At 42.2% G+C, this 20,594-nt stretch overlaps 1 protein-coding gene across 6 annotated transcripts in view; it reads left to right on the top strand.

Annotated features, from left to right (window-relative positions):
* Window positions 1-7,611: 7,611 nt before the first annotated feature.
* The window catches only part of fcho1 (FCH and mu domain containing endocytic adaptor 1), a 62,190-nt gene continuing 49,207 nt past the window's right edge, over window positions 7,612-20,594 (top strand). For 2 of the 6 annotated variants that reach the window (XM_040034972.1, XM_040034967.1), the window contains exon 1: window positions 7,612-7,743. The gene's annotated coding sequence lies outside the window, so the exon portion shown is untranslated. The other 4 variants (XM_040034968.1, XM_040034970.1, XM_040034969.1 and 1 more) reach the window with 4 other exon arrangements.

Genomic DNA, 20,594 nt, shown 5'->3' with positions numbered 1-20,594 from the left:
CTGGCTGTTTTCTGTATATGTTCTATATATCTGTTTATTGTGAATCTGATTTCCCCTTACAGCTGCCGTCTATTTTAGAATAAAACACATACACACTAAAACTGTTCTTAGACAATTTACATTTACTACATCTTTGTTTTAGTAATTATTAAATTATAGATCAAGAGTAAAATCATATTAAATCCTTTCTCCCCCAGTTGGCAGCTGAGTTTCTTGTCACTGCCAAAATAAATAAACTCCTATATTCACCATTTGTACTGTTAAATATGAGGTTTACAGGTGTTGAAGGCCAAAAAGGTGCAATGACAGTGCAAGAGAAGGAAAACAGGGTTGATTTAACGCCTCCCGACCTTCAAGTTGGGGACATTACTGTAGCATTAGCAGCGTCTCAGTAAAAACATGTTTATCTTTAGTATTTAAAGAGGCTGTGACTGCGTTTGGCTGTAACTCCCTCCACCCATAATCAACTTATTCTCTACACTCTTCTTGCTCTGCTGCTGTAACTGGAATTTACAGTAATTTATTAAAGTTACTGTAAATTAATTCACAGCAAATTCAATGTATTTGAATTTGTCACATGTTACTTTATTTCTCTGTATTTTCATTAACAGAATGTTTATTGTGTTTTCATGTACACTGTTGCAGGATTAACATCGTTTAAAATGTACACCTTTACCTGTAAAACACAGATAGAAAGAAACCTACAACAATGTAGCTTTATTTCTTTTTATTTGTTTGTTTGTTTGTTACTTTCTTTGTAAGTGGAGCAAACAGCATCCTTCTTAACAGACAAGACATTTTAATAATTTGAGCCTCGTGTGGCTGTTGTGACGGACCGTATCATGCATGTGGTATTTTTCCATCATGTCATGGTTCAGTTAGAGGAAAAGGGCTCATTAGTACGCTCCTGTCAACCCAATAATAACAACAGGATCTGGTTGAAGTGGCCGAGCCGACCAAACAGTCGGGTCTAGCAGACATCACAGGAAACATCAGCAGAAATATTTCTCACTCATATACTGTGAAATGAGATTGATTAAACCCGCTGATCTTAATTTAAGAACAAAAAAACAACAACCCAGTGACAGGAAAAGAAAAGAAGTGCAAGCTGAACATTTTAGAAAGTAGAGTAAGCACGCCCCCTTGTGTCTGTAACCTTCAGTGCAGCTTTGGAGTATAAATGTTGAACTCATGCAGAAACCAACTTAATAATAGTTGGATGCAATGCTCCTTCTAAGCTGCGCGCGTGCGCACTGCGGGCACGGTCTCTGCGCACAGAAAATCTGCGTTGCGCACAAAAAAAAAAATCTACCTGAATTGAAATTAAAATCAATACGTTAACAATTCTGTTTTGCAGTGTTAGTCAGTGAGTGACTGGCTGCTCCCGTATGGGGTTAGAACAATGCCACCTTATCCCATAGTCCAAGCCACAGACGGAACAACTGACGGGAAAAGTGTGGACTTTATACCAGTTTTTAAATTGTGTTGATCGGCCACGTAAAACCAGAGTTATGATAAAAATATCTGCAGTGTTTGGTTTTCTTCCTGAATACTGTCGTTGTTTATATTTACTGCGGGAAGAAACGGGAAAAACTGCGTTTGATAAGGAAAACGCTCAAAAGCCTGTGAGCAAAAACAAAAACACCCCCCAGCCTTTCCTATTGGTGGAAAAATGCACCATGTGGACCAATCAAAAAATGATATGGCAACATGACATTTAGTTGTTTAGGAAGGGGGAAGTTTTAGGAGTGACGGCGTGTTTGAGATGTGACAGATTTGCGAAGTTAGCGCAAATCTTGTGTAGTTAGTGTGTAGTTAGTGTGTAGTGAGTGTGTAGTTAGTGTGTAGTGTAGTCAATAGTGTTGTTGTGTGTCAGAACAATGAGGCGACTGCTGAGTGTTACAGGTGTTACAGCAGTGACACATCTGCTGCTGTCAGGCCTGCAGGTATCAGGCTGCTGTTCTCCTTCATCTCATAGTGGACAGAAATTATTTTTTGTGACACAAATAATTTGTGTGGCATCAGATTTGATGCAGAACAGCTGATTGTTCTGTAAATAGTTTGAAATGTTTGTTTAAAAAACGCCTTGGCTGCATTTTTAGGTAAACAGCTGCAAAAAACTTTGTTGTTTGCAAAACTCAGTTACTTTTTTGAAGAAGTAACTATATAATTAATTGCCCAACATTGGTCATTATTTACTGTATTTGCAGACAGAGTTACAGACTCTCTCCCAGACCACAGACTCATAATACAAGTCAGAGCTTTATAAAAAAAGAAAAAAGAAAGTTGTGTTTTCAAAATTGGAGTTCAAGTTATTTTTCCTTCTAATAGTGTTAACATGCTGCAGGTCATGAACAAGACTTTTTTCAATTTTTCACTGTAAGTGGGCTAAAGCAGTTAATTAAAAGTAGTCTAACATAAATGCTGTAATTTGATTATTTTAATAAACATGTAACTTGGATGGATTGGATGCTGGCGTCACCACAGTGCAGACGTCTGCTGTTGCTCACAGTGGTCCAAGTGTCCGCTCAGGGAGTTTGTGTGTTCGCTCAGACACGTGAAACATTAGAGGGAACATTGGTTGGATGGTTAAAAGGTTTCCAGCGTTAGAGATATCTTCTCTTAAACCTTATTTCAGAGTGTGGTTTGGTTTTTAGTTTAGAAATGTAGCCCTCCTGCAGGGCATCGAAACCAACAATGTGATACCTTTAAGAACTGAGTAAAAAAAATGTATAATTTATCTGGATGGGCAGCAAATTAATTAGTTACACCGATGGCAGAGGCAAAGATGCTAAAAGTGAGCGAGATGGATAAGATTAGAAATGAGTATGACAGAGGGACAGCCTGGGTTGAGTGGGGAAAGTGGATATATTAGACAAAGGATGCTAAAGGCTGCTCGGCAGGAGGAAAGAGGAAGACTAAGACTGTAGTGAAGGAGGACGTGTCCTGCTGTGACAGAAGAGGATGGTAGGGATAGGGTGAGATGGAGGGAGAGGATCTGCTTCCTTGTCTCATCCAAAAAATAAGCACAGAAACAATAATACATAAAGTAGGTAAAGTATCCATGAATAGGTGGATGTTCTTGAAAGCAACGAAAGAAAAATGATCATTTAATCTAAGAGGCGTTTCGAGTTTCCTTTACCAACAGATGTCGCTTCCTCTTCACAGACATGAGCAGCCATCTCTCTGCAACACCTCTCCACAGGCCAACAGGGCCCACAGAGAGACACAATCCCAGCCCTGAGGGACAGCCAGGCAAAGGCAATGATATCACTGAGACGTGGCACAAGGCACTTATTACCACAGATGGATAGATAGCGCTCTGGGTCTCCTGGGGAGTTCGAAGGACCACTTAGGGGGAAAGAAGGTTTGTTTTGTCTGCGTGTGCTTTTTGAGCAGTGGTCTCCGTCCTCTGTCTCGCCAGCTTTAATTGCCTGCCTGTTCAAGCAGGAGTTAAGCTGATTTGAAAGTGCCCGCTGAGAGCAGGAGCAGGGAGAAGCACTGGAGGAGAGGTGATGCAGAGCCTGTGGCCATACCGTGGACCTCATTCGCTAGATACTAGAAGCAGAGCAGCATCCTATTTGAGTGCAAAATAAACAAAGAAGAAATAATGCAACAACCGGTGTGTCCGGCCATCACTTTGAGTCTGTTTCAGTTCAATTCCTGTTAAACTCCATTTCAAACAGACCAAATTAGGTAGACAGCAGAAAGAAAAATGGCCATGAAGTGACGAAACTCCCTTATGTGCCATCTGAAATCGTTCCAGCGCCTTTAAATATATCCTTTAAAGAGTACTAATGTTACGAGTGAGGACATGTTCACAAAGAGCCTTTAGAGGGAGACAAATGAGAGCACATCGGCCGGTGTCAGAAGCGACAGTCGAGCGGGATAAGAATAGACACAGCAACAGGTGGCAGGGATTGATGATACGTAATTAAATTCAACAGCTCGTTTCATTTTATTTGTGAGATTTTGCCGGGGATTAAAGGCTCTGATAATTATCCCCCGTTTCATTTGTGTTTGCAGATGGAAGAGGAGGAAATGGCAATCACACTGCTTGCAAAAAGAGCGATCGCACAGCTTCTGTGCCAGCATCCTGCAGATCCTCTTTCTCTCAACACATGCGTGAAAAATGCCCGACGTGATGCACATTTTGTTTATTATGTCTCACGTTAAGACATCTTAAAATATCTTCCATGAGTTTGTGGTTCGCTGTCGACTCGTGCAAACTGTGAAGGTGGAAGTGATCTAATCTAACCATCTCACAGGAAATAGCACTGACTCTAACATTAAAGCTGAGCTGCACTTCAGTGCTTTTGACATGATGTTCTCCTGCACCCGGTGTGGATTGCAATATTGCAACGTTAATCGTTGCAATATTGCACCACTAATCATTGAATCGAGCATCAACGCCTCCAGCAGAGAAACCCTCACTGCTCCTGTCTTTGATGTATAACAGCACCAGAAAGGGCAAGTGAAGGTGCACAGCAGTGAGTGGCAGCAGCTTTGCATGTGGTGAGGGCATCAACCAAAGCAACGCCACACTTTTATGCGTTTCATACCTCTCGCAGAAATAAGGGCTGCTGTTCCCTGATGCATCTCTCAGCAGGTCTGGACACACCTGTGTATTAAAATAACTCCTGCTCTCCCTGCTTGGCTCATTCTTGCTTGCAGTCGGCTTAATTTGACAAACGTTTCTCCTGCTGCACAAACATTACAGACCCCATGTGAGCAGTGCCATGCTGAGTCTGGACCTGCATTTTTGCAGTTCACATTTATGGGTATATATTTTTTTTTAATTGCAGAAGTGGGCCGTGTTGAAATGAGACACAACTACACCCTCATACCATTTTTAACCCTGAGAACTGTTTTGAATGTTTATATAATAAAGTTGTGTCTTTATCTTTTGAAAAAAATCAGCAGTCTACTTCTATTTTAACCCTCTCCATCAGCTTCATGTGTATCTTACAGGCCTCACTGAGGAACTGATGGAGAACACTCGTTTTACCTTCTCGCAGTCAGTCAGCCTGCTGAAAGCCTTCTGTCAGTGTCTCCACCATCTGATTTTCATTAGGAGGCTGGCATGAGGGTTAATATATTTCTGCCACCTGCCCCGCTGAAAAAATATTTTGGTTGCTGCACTCATTCATGCATTCAGGCTGGAAATGTCTTAAAATTAATCTTTCAAGGTTAATTCTTTATTTCATGATCTACTGGCTAGTAAACCTGTAAATCACTGCTTTTTTAAACACTTTTTAAAGTTAGAGCAGAGAATTCTTATTACAAAAAAATATATTCTCTTTTAAATCACAGACATCATTAACTGTGCTACAGCTAAGATTTACTCTGATGGTGACATGAGATGATAAATGATTGAAGCCCTGAGCCAGTCCTGATTTCTTTATGTTTCCATGAAAATCGAAATAGATGCATTGATTTGAAATATAGTGGAAATATATGCATATAAGAAGGGAGCCGGAGATCGACAGACGGATTGGGGCTGCAGCTGCAGTGATGCAGACGCTGCACCGGTCCGTCGTGGTGAAGAGGGAGCTGAGTGTAAAAGCGAAGCTCTCGATTTACCGGTTGATCTACGTCCCTACCCTCACCTATGGCCACGAGCTGTGGGTAGTGACCGAAAGAACGAGATCGCGGATACAAGCGGCAGAAATGAGCTTCCTCCGAAGGGTGGCTGGCCTCTCCCTTAGAGATAGGGTGAGAAGTTCGGCCATCCGGGAGGGGCTCAGAGTAGAGCAGCTGCTGCTCCACATCGAAAGGAGCCAGCTGAGGTGGTTCAGGCATCTGACAAGGATGCCTCCTGGGCGCCTCCTGGGTGAGGTGTTCCAGGCATGTCCCACCGGAAGGAGGCCCCGGGGCAGACCCAGGACACGCTGGAGAGATTATATCTCTCGGCTGGCCTGGGAACGCCTTGGTATTCCCCCGGATAAGCTGGAGGAGGTGGCTGGGGAGAGGGAGGTCTGGGCTTCTTTGCTTAGGCTGCTGCCCCCACGACCCGGCCCCGGATAAAGCGGATGAAGATGGATGGATGGATGGATGGATATATGCATACGTCCATGGAAGTAGAGTAAGGCAAAAATAGTCTGTATGAGTCAGTGTTTGGTATAAGTAGTGTTCAGGAACAGTTTTCCAGGCTTCTTGAAGGACATTCAAAGCTCTTCTTTGGATGTTGTCTGACTTTTGTTCTGTTCTCTGATCAAGATGATCCACATTGATTCAATAACGTTGAGCTCTGGGATCTGGGGAGGCCAATCTATGACTGCATAACTGCATTGGCAGTGTATTTGGGTCATTGCCATGCTGAAAAATTAAGCTGTTGGCAATCAGATGTTTTCCAGATGGTGCAACAGAATCTTAGAATACTCTTCAGCATTCATAATTACATCAGTTTTAACGCTTTAATGCAAGCGCTCCAGTACCACTGGCTGAAATGCAGCCCCAAACCACGGCAGAGCCGCCACCATGTTATACAGACAGCTGCAGACACTCACTCTTGTATCCTGGGCCAGATTATCCAGTGGGTATTCTGGGCACATGCCCGGATGTACCTGATGTCTCTGGTAGATTAAAGTAGTCTCTATTTTTCCACCTGATTCTTTCCCACTGCACTGCTGAGGGTAGTCTCTCCCAAAGTCAGGTAGCTAGTGAATATGGTACTTCAAAAACAACAGAAATAGACGTGGTTAAGGCCTACCTCTTAGGAAAATTCTCATTTGTTTAACCAGTTTGGGAAAATAACATTGCAGTTAACTTGAAAGTTCTTTAGATGTTCAATAAGAATACGTGGAAGTTAATTTGGAGGTTACCTCCCAGTGGATTTATGAATTAAAATGTTGGTTTGATCTCAATAAAGGAGCCATGGTGAAAGAATTAAACCCAGAGGATATTTCTGTTTTACAATTATTATTATTATTAATTTCTAAGTGGACACATCCCAAAAATGCTTTTCCTGAGAAAAGTTCCACTTCGTTATATTGACATTTGGCTTTATTCATTGGGCATGAGGTACTGGTGTGTGTAAAATGTTTGCAGTTTTGTCCTGTTATACAATATTTGAAATGTAAAAAAACAACCAAAACACCACATTTTCAGAAATATTTGTGGGTTTTTTCTTGTTTGTTTGTTTCTTTGCACTACTTGAACACCAAAGTGGCCCTCCAATGAGAAGACAGTGCCGGCAGGGGCCCACAGCTCATTTAAGTTTGAGGCCCCTGGTTTAAATTAACAGCTGAAACATCTGTTGTGGAAACAGAAAAGTGTCTGAGTGGTAATATTTACCGTTTCCCATTTAAAAGTTTCAAAGGCGACGCTGATGGAGAATGAAGAACAAAGACAGAAATGATCAGCGTTTAAATGCTTCAGTTGTTCGTTGGCTGAACTTTGACGAGCTGTTGTTGAATTTGTTGTACAAACGCATAAAGGGTTCAGGTTCCTGTTAAATTGTATATTCTCGATTTTGTGGAGAAGTGATCCAATGGGCTGCCGGTATACACTATTAAACCCGCCTTCCTGTGGTTGCTATGCCTACTCCGCGTTCCTCTCTGATCGAAGGGAGGAGTAGCCAATCAGCGCTGAGCTGGGAGGGAGTTTGCGCTCACACTGGAAACTGCCTGGTGAATTTCTACTACTAACGTCAAACCGCTCAGGGTCCGCTGAAGAGTCGAGCCCGCTGAAAGCCCGGGGATGGAAAATGTACGATAAGCTGTGTCTGAAAACTCCGTGCAGGTGATACGTTCTTCCTTTTCCTCCTGCCTGCCTTTGTGACATTCTCTGCAGTCAGAAATAGCCTAGAAAGACTGCGCTAGTGCACCGCTATTAAAAATATCGGGCAGTAGTAGACACGCTTGTTTGACATATGAAGCGAGGGAAATCCAGCTAACGCTGAAGGAGAAACTTGGGCGAGACAAGTACGTGGGTATAAAATGTAAGCTATGGGCAGAAGCTGAACTTTATCTTAATGTTTCCGCAGAAACACTTTGTTTTTGGTCCTGCTAACATAAATATGTTTAATATCCTGTCTCGCACTGAGAGGCTGTTTCTGCTCTGTGATGCTACTTTGCAGTCATTTGAGTGAATTTATTGCCACAGGGTTGTTGTTGGGAGTTGAACTGCTCGATGGGGTTTCCTGCATGCTGAAGCAGGTTGTCTGTCGTTGTGATGATTGTTACTAGACAAGTTTATGCAATCATGGAAACCTTTGACTTATAGGCCGGTATTGGTGCTGGCGTTTAAGAGTTTAAAATACTGTATGCTCGTACAGGTCTGTCTGTGATAACCTGAAAGCAGCTGCTAATATCAGCTGCATGTGCGTGACCAGCGTGGTGGATCAGAACCAGTCCTGGGTTTAACTGCTGGACATCACAGATCACACACCCGCTGTGGGGCTTCACTGACTTGACTGCAGATGTTTTGTCCTAGATATCCTCTGTCAGTTCTTAGAAGTGTGTCAGGCTTCACCGAGTGACACCTAACTTAAAGACATATGAGGGAATTCGTCTAATACTTCTAAGCAATATGGAGATATTCTCTGGGCTGTGAGGTACATTTCAGTTTGCATGTCTGTTTTGTAGCTTCAAAGACACTAAACCGAGAGATGCAGCAAGATATCAACAGAACATGGAAATCAGCTGATACTCATATTGGTTATCTGCAAATATGATAGCAAGAGCACTTGGCAGTTCTCCTGGACAGATGGGGAGATAAATAACAAAAATATTGGACCGACAAAAATCAGCATCAGCCGGTGGCCAAATGACTACTTTATCATGTTAAATGTTTGTGTTGGCCCAGAGTTTCACAATGAGTGTAATGTTTGGAGCTTGTCGTGAGTCTCAGTCTCAACTCAAGAAAAATACATATTGGCAGTTTCATAATGTCCTGATTGTCGGTAAACAAGCAAACCCACATGTAAATCAGGTCCACCCCCTCGCTCCACGTTCTCTCTGTCACTCTGTTGACTGCTGTCAAATAAAGGTAGATCGAGTGGTGTTAGCCTAACCTTGAATCCACTTTGCTTGATTCTGGAAATGCATCATGTGAAACACCTTCAGGTGCAAGTAAAGGCTCATTTAATTTTGTTGCATCACTTTTGAGGTGCAAATCAACCACTGTCTGGTTGCACCAAAGAAACCATTGTGTGGAAATCCCCGTTTGACTTATAGACATTCTCGCCATGACTTTATGTTAGTTTGCAAGCATGTATAGCGTGAGCCGCAGTGTTTGCAACCTCAGACTGTAGCACAGCTGTCTTTCTCTGTGTGTCTTTGAAACCAAGTGGCAGGAGTTGAGAGTTGAAGGCTGCTGGGATCTTTTGATATGAGAGGTAAACAACACTCTCCCTTGTGCCTTGACTGCAAGGAGAAGGTTCTGTTTCCTCCTGACTCTGAGTCAGGGTGAGTGGGATGCAGAGAAAATACTGAAAGGAGGTGTTTTACTATCATTAAATAAAGTATAATGCAGCAGCGTCGGGAGGAATGGATTTCTTTTCTCGATTCTTTTGTTTACAGACATCATTAGAATGAATCGCGTTTGATTGCTCGCTGTTCATTCGCTCACTAAGCTGCGTGTTTTCACACCCCCGCACCGATCTCTGCCTAAAAATCTGATTGCACATGGACCAAAAGTTCGATCTCGATGTAGAAGGACGCGTATACTGGTTTCAACATAAATGACGATGCGGTCTAAGTTTGTCATTTTTATTAGGCCGTTTGATGTTGTGGGTTTATTTTGGTTATTGACGGTGTGTTTCTTTCTGGGAGTCTTAAGGTCGGTATGATATCTAGATTCATGCGCACTGTGTTCGGTCAAACTGCCGGCATCATCATAGATTGAGTCTTAAATCAGCTACGTTGGCATTTGTTGAGTAGTTGCTTGTGAAGATGCTGATGTTTAGCTGATTATGTGACGAAGGCTTATATCACGGCGGTTGCAAAGAATCTCTGCTCTTCCCACAGAGTCTTCACTCTGTGTTGAAGGTCAAGGTCGTACTTGTCGTTTTAGGTGTCATTTTTCCAATTTTAACCAGAATTGTTACTCATCCTTGAGTATTGTGTGATTTTTACTGAGCCCTGCACACAGTCATCACCTAATGGATCAAGGTGAAGGTCACGCTTGAAAATTCATAGTTTCACATAGACTTGGATTCTGTTAATCAGAGACAGATGGGCAAAAATGTTTCAATGAGTCTAAGTTACTCAGCGGAAAAGCCTCTGTGCGTGTGTGTGTGTGTGTGTGTGTGTGTGTGAGGAAACACTGCATCTTTCAAGACGCACACAAACCTACAGATGTTATTACGTGCCTGGTAAGGCTTTGCAGTATCTCTGGAGCAGCTGAAGACAGAAAGTCTGTCTGAGTGCTGGACAGGTGCTGTGCAAGATGGATAAATATTGTGCGGTGACACAGTTCTGCCAGTGTTGTGTTTTCCACGTATAAAATATTTGACTTTTCGTGATTTTAAGTCTGGGATTCACACGAACCGTCTCGGCTGGTCTGCCTGGCTCCGTCTCCTTCACTGATGTCACTGAACAGTGAATAAGTTGGCAACGCGAGTTCTTCTCGTCATTGCCAACTTACCAGCTGTGTTGCTACATTTAGTCCTTTCACAGTTATTTTATTTGTTTATTTATTTTTGTTGTTGTTTGTTTTGCCTAAATATTACGTACTGCTGCTAAGCGAAGCACTTAATACTGACCGCTGGATATAAAAATGCCCTGATGTGTTCACATGAGCAGTGGTGCTCCAGGACTGATCATTACAGGACCGTTTGGAGAGCTGTTGGCTAACAGGTGATTTCTGTATTTACAAGAGGTGGAATAACCAGACACCACACAATATGATATTATTGGGATTTTTAACATTTTCCAATATGATGATTAACCTTCCTGTTCTATGGGAATATAAGCAGAGTAACATCAGCTAGCTTGAGGTGATTCCTATAGACCGGGGGTAGGCAACTCCAGGCCTCGAGTGCCGGTGTCCTGCAGGTTTTAGATCGCACCCTGGGTTAACACACCTGAATCAAATAATTAGTTCATTACCAGGCCTCTGGAGAACTTCAAGAAATGCTGAGGAGTCATTTAGCCCTTTAAATCAGCTGTGATGGATCATGGACACATCTAAAACCTCCAGGACACCGGCACTCGAGGCCTGGAGTTGCCCACCCCTGCTATAGACTGATGGCAACATGTTGACAATCTATGCATCTTACAATTTAGACAGTAAGTGTTGAAAATCTTCAGCTCTGTCTCTGAGACTGATTGCATTCGGTCCAAGTCAGACACCATTATTCGTGCAATCTCCTCGTAATTGCCTTTTTATTTATTTCTGTCCCGTCTCTCACCAGCCTGGTTCTGCCAGAGGTTTCTTCCTGTTGAAAGGCAGTTTTTCCTTCCCAGTTTTGCCAAATTTTTTCCCCAAGGGGGGTTGATCTTTACCTCACACTATAAAGTGCCTTGAGGCAACTGTTGTTCTGATTTGCCACCATGTAAATAAGATGGAATCGAACTGACTTAATCAAAAGGGGCCATAAGTGTGCAGCACCCTCAAGCTTGGGACAAACACGAGGTCACCACAGGTTGCAGTTGGTTGGAGGATGTGAAGAAATCAGGCAGATATCATTTCTATTTTATTTATGTATCTATTTATTTTGTGTAGGTGGAGGGAGGCTGCTCTCCCACTGGTACTCGCGTGACTGAGCCGTTAGTTTACTCTGAAGTAGAAGGTCGCTTTTTCCAGATAAGTGTGTTGTACGTTTTTTTTTGTTTGAGCCGATTTAGTGAATGTTTGCTCCGCTAATGTTATCTGAGGAAGCTGGTGCATGAGATGAGCCTCGTTTGTAGGATTCCCAGTGTCTCTGTGTATTTTGCAGTGTAACAGCACAGCAAACGCAGTAAAATTGTTGTGGGAGACCAAAAGCATGGGCACCTAAGGATCATTCCAGGTGAGATATGTAGTAGTTACTGGTCATTATCTATGCAGCCACAGCGAGTGAGTAAGCCGGCCACCTGAGAAGATAATACAGGCAGTGAAAAAGTACCCGAACCTCTCATGACTCCCTCAAACATTGCTGACTCGCACTTTCTCTCACCTGCTGCACACAGCCAATTACTGAAGCACATACACTCCTTTACAACCTGGTATTTCCTCCTGCAGGCAGAAGAGGACAAATAAAAAGAGCTCCCTGTTCTGCATTTTAATTTGGAAGCACCAGATGCCTGCACTGAACTGATGCTTTAACCTGTTTGAACAGTCCTTCGGCTCGACCTTTCAAAAATGCTCATGTGCACACAGAGCCACACGATCAATTATACATGTGTGTTTTCATATGTAGGCTGGAGCACCGCAAGGCCTTCCCTCGTCTTTGCCAAGCAGGGCAAGACCTAGAGACAGGAAATATGAGACAGGAAACAGTCGAGTGAAGCTCTTTTGTAATAAAGAGAACACTTTCAGTTCTGAGCTGCTCTTTATTTTATGTAAAATATTGTATGCTTTTAAAGCCGTTGGAGTTACATGTAAGGAATTTGAATGAAAGCAAGATTAAAATAAAATAAAAAATGTATCTAAAACCACGACCTGTGCCTGAGGTCACGAGCGAGTCCAGCCAAGCTCCTCTTGTAGCAGATGGGAGGGTCCCGAGGCAGGATGGAGGACTGAGCTCGCCCCTTCGGCTCTCGCCCGGGTCTGTTTCTGAGCGCTCAGCAGAGCGAGAAGGAGCGTTGAATTAAAATAAATGACAGGAACACGGAGAGTGACTTCAATTTAAGATTATTTTAATTACTTCAGATTAAAACTAAAATCAGCCACCAGAAGGGAAACTCTGAGTCAGTGACAGGTTGTCTTTTCATGTAGTTTAGAGTAATACAAGTGTATTTATTGGGCTGTTTTATGTGTGGTGGTGGTTTAATTTAATAAATAATCTGCAAAAATGTTTCATTTTTCCATTAATGAAGAAACGTGTCGAGCAGTACAACTAAAAGTTGTTGGTTGCAGGAGGAGGAATTTACTCTTTCCTGTACCTGATACTGTAAATATGTTTTTAGCTGCTGATCAAACAAAACAATCAATTTAAGGAGTGGTAATCCAAGACAAAATAACTGGTTTTCACCGGGACTGTTTGACTATTCTTTAAAGATCACCCGACACCCCGGACTGGTCTCAGATGACTGAGCGTAGTACCACACCTGTAATATGTGCGCTTTAACTGGTACAGTTTGGAATATAAAGGAATATTACACCATGTCACCTAATCTTACCAAGTCTCATGTGCTTTGCGAGTGTGATACCGGGTACATGGTAGACCAGCGGTCCCCAGCCTTTTTTGCGCCAGTTTAATGTCAGACAATATTTCCACGGACCGGCCTTTAAGGTGTCGCGGATAAATACAACAACATAAAAGGAGCAAAAATGACCACGACACAAACCGTGGTATTTTGTAAATATAACAATAAAGGCGAATTCACTGTGTAATTGTGTAACTTTATTAGCAGCGTCCACCTGAAATGTGCCAACAACACTGACCGTAACGTCCTCCTCTCTGCCCCTTAATGCTCTCTGGTCGCTATGGTAACGGGTAAATATTTCTTTCAAAATAAGACGCGCAGCTACAACGCGGGAAAAGACCCAGGGAAACAGAGTTAACGTTAAAAAACCCTGAAAACCATAAATTTCACACCCGAGCCTCAACTCTCGCGGCCCAACACTGGTCCACGGCCCGGGGGTTGGGGACCGCTGTAGTAGAGGACTCGCATTTCTTTTGATAAATGTCCCCAAAGCGTTTCTAGATGCTTTCCCAGCAGCAGTAGTACTGGTTTTATATACATTTTTAATTTTTTGATAGACAAAGCTTTTTTTAAGTTAAGATATATTCTTACATGTAAAGATTTGCTGCTTTTCTTTGTTTTCGTTGCAACCTTGTGACCATAAAGAAGCAAAAATGACTCAATTCTGACTAATTTACCCTTCAAAGAGTCGTCTTGTCACCTCCACTGCTGTCCTTTTAAAGAGCACTTCCTGAACGCCGTATGTGAATTAGAGGTGGGAATCACCATACATCCCACGATACGATATTATCACAATACTTAACGCACGATACGATATTATTGCAATTTTTAAAATATTTTGCGATATTCAGATTCTGTACATAAAGGTAAACTTTATCAATATTCATTTTATCTAATATCAAAGTCTCACACTCAGTCTCTCTCATTTCAGTTTTATTGTTGACAAACTGAACGGTTTGTATTACAGTCTAGTCCAACTTAACTGAATGCAACCATCTGGTACAATTATAGCTATTCTGAACTATGAAATTTATGAAAACTATGCAGCCCCTTCAGCAACTGAAGAATTTGAAAGTAAATTAAAACAAAATTTAATTTTACATTAAATTAAAAAAGTTTTAAACGTAATTAAAATAAAACATGTCTTAAATTAAAATAAGTAAACTGTCATGTTTATTGCTGCCAAAAAAAAGTTAAACACATTTGGACAGTGAAGGAATGTCAGGATTCTTGCTCAGAAAAAGGATCAACATGCTCTGAAGTCAGAGCACAAAAACTTTTTTGTAACAAAATATCTATTTCTGCTGTCCCTGTATCGATACATTATTAGCAAACAAAATATCACGATACTACACAGTATCGATTTTTCCCCCCACCCCTAATGTGAATATAACAAAAATAAAAACGCCATCTTCTCTAGCCGTGCATAGCGCTCGATGAGCGGCTCTGGCCTTACGCAGCTGGTCGTGCCAAGCTTAGAAGCGATGCTCGCCTGGCACGTTGTCATAGACTGGACTCGACTGGAGCTGTGTGCTGCAGTAACAAAAGCGCATTCAGGCCGGGACAATGGGGAGCTGACAGCCCGGGTTGTGTTTATCACTCTGCTTTTTCTTTTGCTGCTTTCCTCCTGTTTATTGTGTTTGCCGTCTCTCCGCTTCTCTCTTCTGCTCTCGGTCGTTGCCTGTGCATACGTTCACCAGGCAGCGCGTTTGTCACTGTAAGAGAATAGCTGTGCACAGTGTGGCTTCGTCATTAAACACAGGGTGTAATTCTGTCACGGTAGTGACAGCGATCTGATTGTTGGGTTCAGGCTCTGCTTTAACACACTTTTGTTGACTCATTTGTTTGGTGGGCAGCAATTTGTGGGTGCTGAGGTAGTTGTCTATAATTGTAGCAATCATGTTTTCTTATAATAGACCAGCAATGAATCACCAAGAGGATTTTGTACGTCTGGTAAGATCACGGTCTCATGTGGACAATTGATCCGATCTTTCAGCCTGAAGAAGCAGCCCGACTGTCTGTTTTTGTTTTGTTTTTGTGATCAGTCACTTTAATGAGTTTGTTTAAAGGATATCAGCAAGACATGAAAACGCTCATTGCAAATTGCCAGAGATTAAGCCGGCATGCTGAAATACTAATGCCCATACATTTTCCATTTGCATGATGCAAGAGCAACAAATCCTAATAGTCCTGAAGGCGGCCCAGCATCCGAGCACGTCGTTTGCTTGAATGTTTATTATTAGACTCATAAAGTTAAAGCAGTCGGTCTAATGATGAACTTACGAAAAGTTCGTTTTGTTTTTTCAAGTAGACGTGAAATATTTTTTTGGTTTAAGTTTCTCAGAAGTACGAGGAGAGTCCCAAAGTCAGGTCTCCAAAGACGTAGAGAAACTGTTCGTACGGCTGTTGGCCCCACTGTTGTGATTGGTCCTCCGCTCCCAAACAAGCATGCGCGGCTTCGCTGGGATGCTCAATCTTGAAAATGGAACATCGCGCAGTTATTTTGATTTTTGAACCAAAAAGGTGATGAAGCGGTTGAAATTCATTGACAGTTAATGGAAGTATACGGACAGCTATGCATGGATGTTTTATTTCAGGAAAAAATAGGAGACCTTACTTTTGGGTTCGCCCTCGTAAATATATTGTTGTCATAGACTGTATCGTGCAAAGGTTTGTGGTCATTTAGTCATCTCATTATTCTTGTTATCCTTACTGTAAAACAGCAAATCTCTCTCTGTTTGTTTCTTTGTCCACAATCTCCTCCGACACAATCAGGATTTGAGCTACAAACTTGGCACTGGTACATTTTCTGGGCCCATCATCCATGCAAACAGTGACGTTGCGACAGCTCCCTACCATTTATGCCAGCACTTTGGGTGTGAGCACTCACTCTGCGTGATAATTCACCAAGGAAAACCTCCACATCAGAGCTGCTGTAGGACAGAAGTGAGAAGTGAGAAGCAAAGCTGTTCTGTCAGAAAGCTTTTAGCGACATGTTCCTCTTTAGAATCTGTGAAACTCTCAGCACTGATATTTGTTTTTGGATTTTTGCATTATGCCATTTTAATTTCACAACATCGTCTCGTTTATATTGACAAAAGCTGAATGAGGCATCTTATAACATCATCGTGTTATAATGTGATATGTGTTGCGTTCATACAACGCCTTATAAAAGCATTGAATGTCATGGTTTGCAGCATCAACAGGCCCAGCAGCACTGCAGCATGCTACAGTAAAACTAACCAGAAATGTTAGAAATGAAACTCTTGTTTACAGAGACTCTTTAACATAATCCAAGTTTATCGTGTTCATATCATAACTGATCATTGGAAACAACCTTTTTTATCAGGTCAGCACAGCTGAAAACTGTTAAACTGCTAATCAAAGAGTGAATGCATCTGTATAGCTGAGTATCGGAGCAGCTTCCTGGGTCTCTTCTGTCTCATTGCAGTTTTAAAACAGGAACCGCTCCTCTCACAGAGCCCCCCCCACTGTCCATCAATAAAGAGAAGTGTTTCAGTGTCTCTGCTGTGATAAATGTTCTTGTCTGTAAAAGTAGTAGTACTATTGTTGAAAACTATTTGTTTTAAGCTGAAGCTCAACCTACAAAAGCAAATGCACCAGACAATTTCGACCGTTTTTAGTGTTGAAAAGTCAAAGTGCTCATGTTAAATTAAAAATGTCCCTCTGTAACTGTGCATCCATTAGAAATGTGAAAAGTTCCTTTGATCAGTAATTGTTCTGCCTCTGGATGTCCTGGTTGACACTCCTCTGTAACATTGTAGCAACAAAAAGGAGGATCTGAGCGTGTGCTCACATTCCTCAGCCTCCCCTTTAAGGTCTTTGCCAGGGTGCTGGAGAAGAGATTCCTTCAATCCGGGGGGGATAATGCACTTTCCATGTGGTTGTGCGAGACCGGGCCAACTCTTTGTCCACTCGAAGATTTGGTGGACAGAATTTCGAGGCACAGCCAGTAAGCAGAGGGTTTCTGCTTCGGTGGCCTTGGGATGACCTCTCTACATTTTGCTGATGATTTATCAGACGGAGACCTCCAGCTAGCACTGGGGCAGTTTGCAGCCAAGTGTGAGGTGTTGGTGATGAAATTTAGAAGCTCCAAGTCTGAAACCGTAGTTCACAGCGGCAGAAAGGCGGCAAAAGTTTTGGTATCTCGGGTTCTTGTTTGTGGGTGATGGATCATAGATGGTTTGGTGTGATTCAGCAGTGACGGACTGTGCTGAAGAGGTAGCTGAGTGTAAAAGCAAAGTGGTCAATTTATATGTCCACCTCACAGAGTAGAGCTGCTAAAGTCTGCGTTTCTCTGCTTAGGCTACAGCTCACGTGGCCCTAAAGGTGGTAGACTACGCGAGGAAATAATTTTTAGTATTAGCTGATTAGTTAATGAGTTGTTTCTTCGGTGCTTATATAACATGTAGTCCCATTCCACGTGTCATTCTGTTAGCAATGATGCAGAAAGTAAGTGGAGAAAAAATACAATCCAAAGTCTGAATATTTTGTAATGAAACTCGAGTTTACAGGTCAGTGCGCACAGGTCTGATATGCTGGAAGGAAACATCCACACTGATGTCTCGCTCTAAATCACTGTCCTCAGTAGTGAGTCATCCCATTGGCAGATGTGGCAGAGCAGTGCTGGAGTCTGTTGGTGGCGGTGACACAAAATGATCTCTCCTCCACACTTCACCAAATCAGGTTTAAAACTGATAGCGAAGGACAGCAGAGCTGCTCCGCAGTGCAGCCGGCGCCGGTCGCTTCATCAGTTCGGTCCGCCTGCCCTTGTCCTCTCTCACACTGCGTCTCACATCTGCACTTGGGTAACAGCAGTAAGTCTGACTGCTGTTTCTGGCAAATGAATTCACGCATTTGTTCATTAGAAATAATTCTGGTGATTATTTTTGAGACAACCTTTTCCTGTCATTCCCATTTCGTCCAGTTTAAAAGCCGGTGTTATTAAGTCTTGTCAGTATTCAGAGATTATAATGGTTTCTGTTCCTGATTGTACAACTCGTTTGGTATTAATAGATGATGAAAAGCATCATTTTGACACCTTTACTGATTGTTTGCTTCCTTCCCGTCCTTCAGCTGTTCGAAGGTTTGTTCACCGATCCGACTCTGCGCTGTGGCTCGTTTGTGTCCGTGTCCTTTTTCTTCCTTTCCTCTGTTCCTTTGCCTCGTTTTCTAACACCTGCTTTGCTCCCAGAGCTTGTGACAAATGCGCCTCCTCCGAGGTTAGCAGGGCATCTTTATTTTATGCTCAACTGTGTCATTACATTTAACCCAGTTCCATTTTTATTTAGCTTTTTGAGCCAGATGAGGATGCCGGTGTCTGAAAGCGCGAGGAGACACGTGAGGACTCGTTCCTCTGTCCTCTCAAGCAAAGGAAGGAGAAAGGCAGGTGGAGGTGGTGAGGAGGCGGGAGTTTGGGTTGACCTTCCCTTACCCTCCTTCCCTCCTCCCTCCTTCAGAGAGACGTCTGCTAGTAGAGCCATCGCTGGCAGAGGGAAAGGAAATAAAAACTGAAATGCTTAGTATGGGCGGAGAGGATGCATCATTTATATCCTGCTGGAATGAAATGAACTGTGGGTAGTTCTTGTTCCTGTATGAGACCTTATTTCATTCCTTCCCATCTGCTTTTTTAAAGGCCTAATTTTTCATGGCAGCCGTCTGCGTGTTGTCAGGCAGTGTGAGGGTGGCAGAAGACGAGGTTAGAGTGTTTTTAATTGATAAGGCTGCATTTCCTCCCTGTGTGGCTGTTAAAGATATATTTTCCTCCTCGTGTTTAGTTTTAGTTGCATTGCCTGTGTTGCCGTTCTGCATCTGCTCGTCTTCGGCCTGCAGTGCCAACGCCAAAAATAAGGGTTGATTGGGTGTGTAGAAAACAGAATTACCTGATGCCGATGAAAGGCCGTTTGAAGTTCTGCCAAAAAAACATTTCTTAAAAATAATTTCATCGCATGTTTCTCAGAAAAAGGCATGTAAACGGTTTCAGTGCGTTTTTAATTGGTGGATAATCAGTCCAATTTACAGAGTAAATATTTGTTAATTTATATATTATTACATCACATTTTGGGTCATTTAGACCAAAATACTCAATTTTGCTCTACATGGGCCTGATATCCAGTTACGAGGACGTTATGCTGCTTCTGTTCTATCAAGCTTGTAAACGAGTATCCTCATATGTGGCTCTCATTTTTCTTAGAAACAAAAATTAGGTAAAAAAAAATAAATCTGGTAATTCTTTGTTTTTACATTCATCAGGTCCCAATCAGCCCAAATATCAAAGAGAAATTAAAACTGCTGCTGTGGGAGAGTTCAGGTCTCAGGAGGTTAATCCACCTTCATTGTGTTGATTAACAGGACGACTTTTTTATCAAAGAGCAGGACGAGATTGAAGGAATCTGAGAACATGAGCACCGTTGCCTATTTTTTTGAATTTTGCCACATATTTTGGTGCAATCCTCCAAGATAATAAAACACTAACACAAATAAATAAAAAATATTGGATGCAGCAGATCGTGATATTGCTGTTAGTTTGGTTTGACTATTGCAGATCCAGCGGCCTAATATTTAACCTAATATCATCTCGGCATCAGTGACCAAACATTCATATTCTACAAAGTTTGGTTCGTTGAGGGGAAAAACTTGGAAACTGTGGCCCAACTTTAGTGTTTCACACTATGAGAAAATTTGAATCACAGTATTTTTTAAGACTGTTGCTTCATAAAGTCGAAGGAGGTTAGAATTAACATGATTTCTGCATAATTGAGCTTTTATAAATGTATAAGGACTGTGTGGAATAATAACGCTCTTTAATGCCAACATTAAAAATAAAATAAAACCACATGATTGTTCGACATATGACTACAAAGTTGGTCCTTGACAGGTTGCTTGTTTTGTTGCTCTTGTTTTAAACAGAAAACATTTGGCCCGTTGGTGTCAATGTTTCCACAGCAGAGCAGAACTTCACACGGACACGTCGCTCTGCTGTCAGGAAAAACATCCGTTAGATTTGCCTCGCCTCGTTCCCCTCGGCGTTTGTGGACGAGATACCAGAGTCTGATTTTATAAAGCCGGGAAGCTTGCAGACAGCAGACGCAGCTCCTGTCTTTGTCACAAGTTTCTTTGATCCATCTCTGGTCTCCTGTCGATCTGTCTCCACAGTTTGCTCAGCTGTTCACAGACTGTTGTGTTACCTGACTGCCTAGCATTACCCAGCATGCTTTTCATTAGTGACATTTTATAAACGTGCGATGAATCTTATATATTTATATGATTTTTAGGTTT

This window comes from Simochromis diagramma, unplaced genomic scaffold (assembly GCF_900408965.1).
Source record: "Simochromis diagramma unplaced genomic scaffold, fSimDia1.1 OVJJ01000816.1, whole genome shotgun sequence".
In the NCBI taxonomy this organism is placed as follows: domain Eukaryota; kingdom Metazoa; phylum Chordata; class Actinopteri; order Cichliformes; family Cichlidae; genus Simochromis; species Simochromis diagramma.
This window is presented reverse-complemented; position numbering and strand designations above follow the sequence as displayed.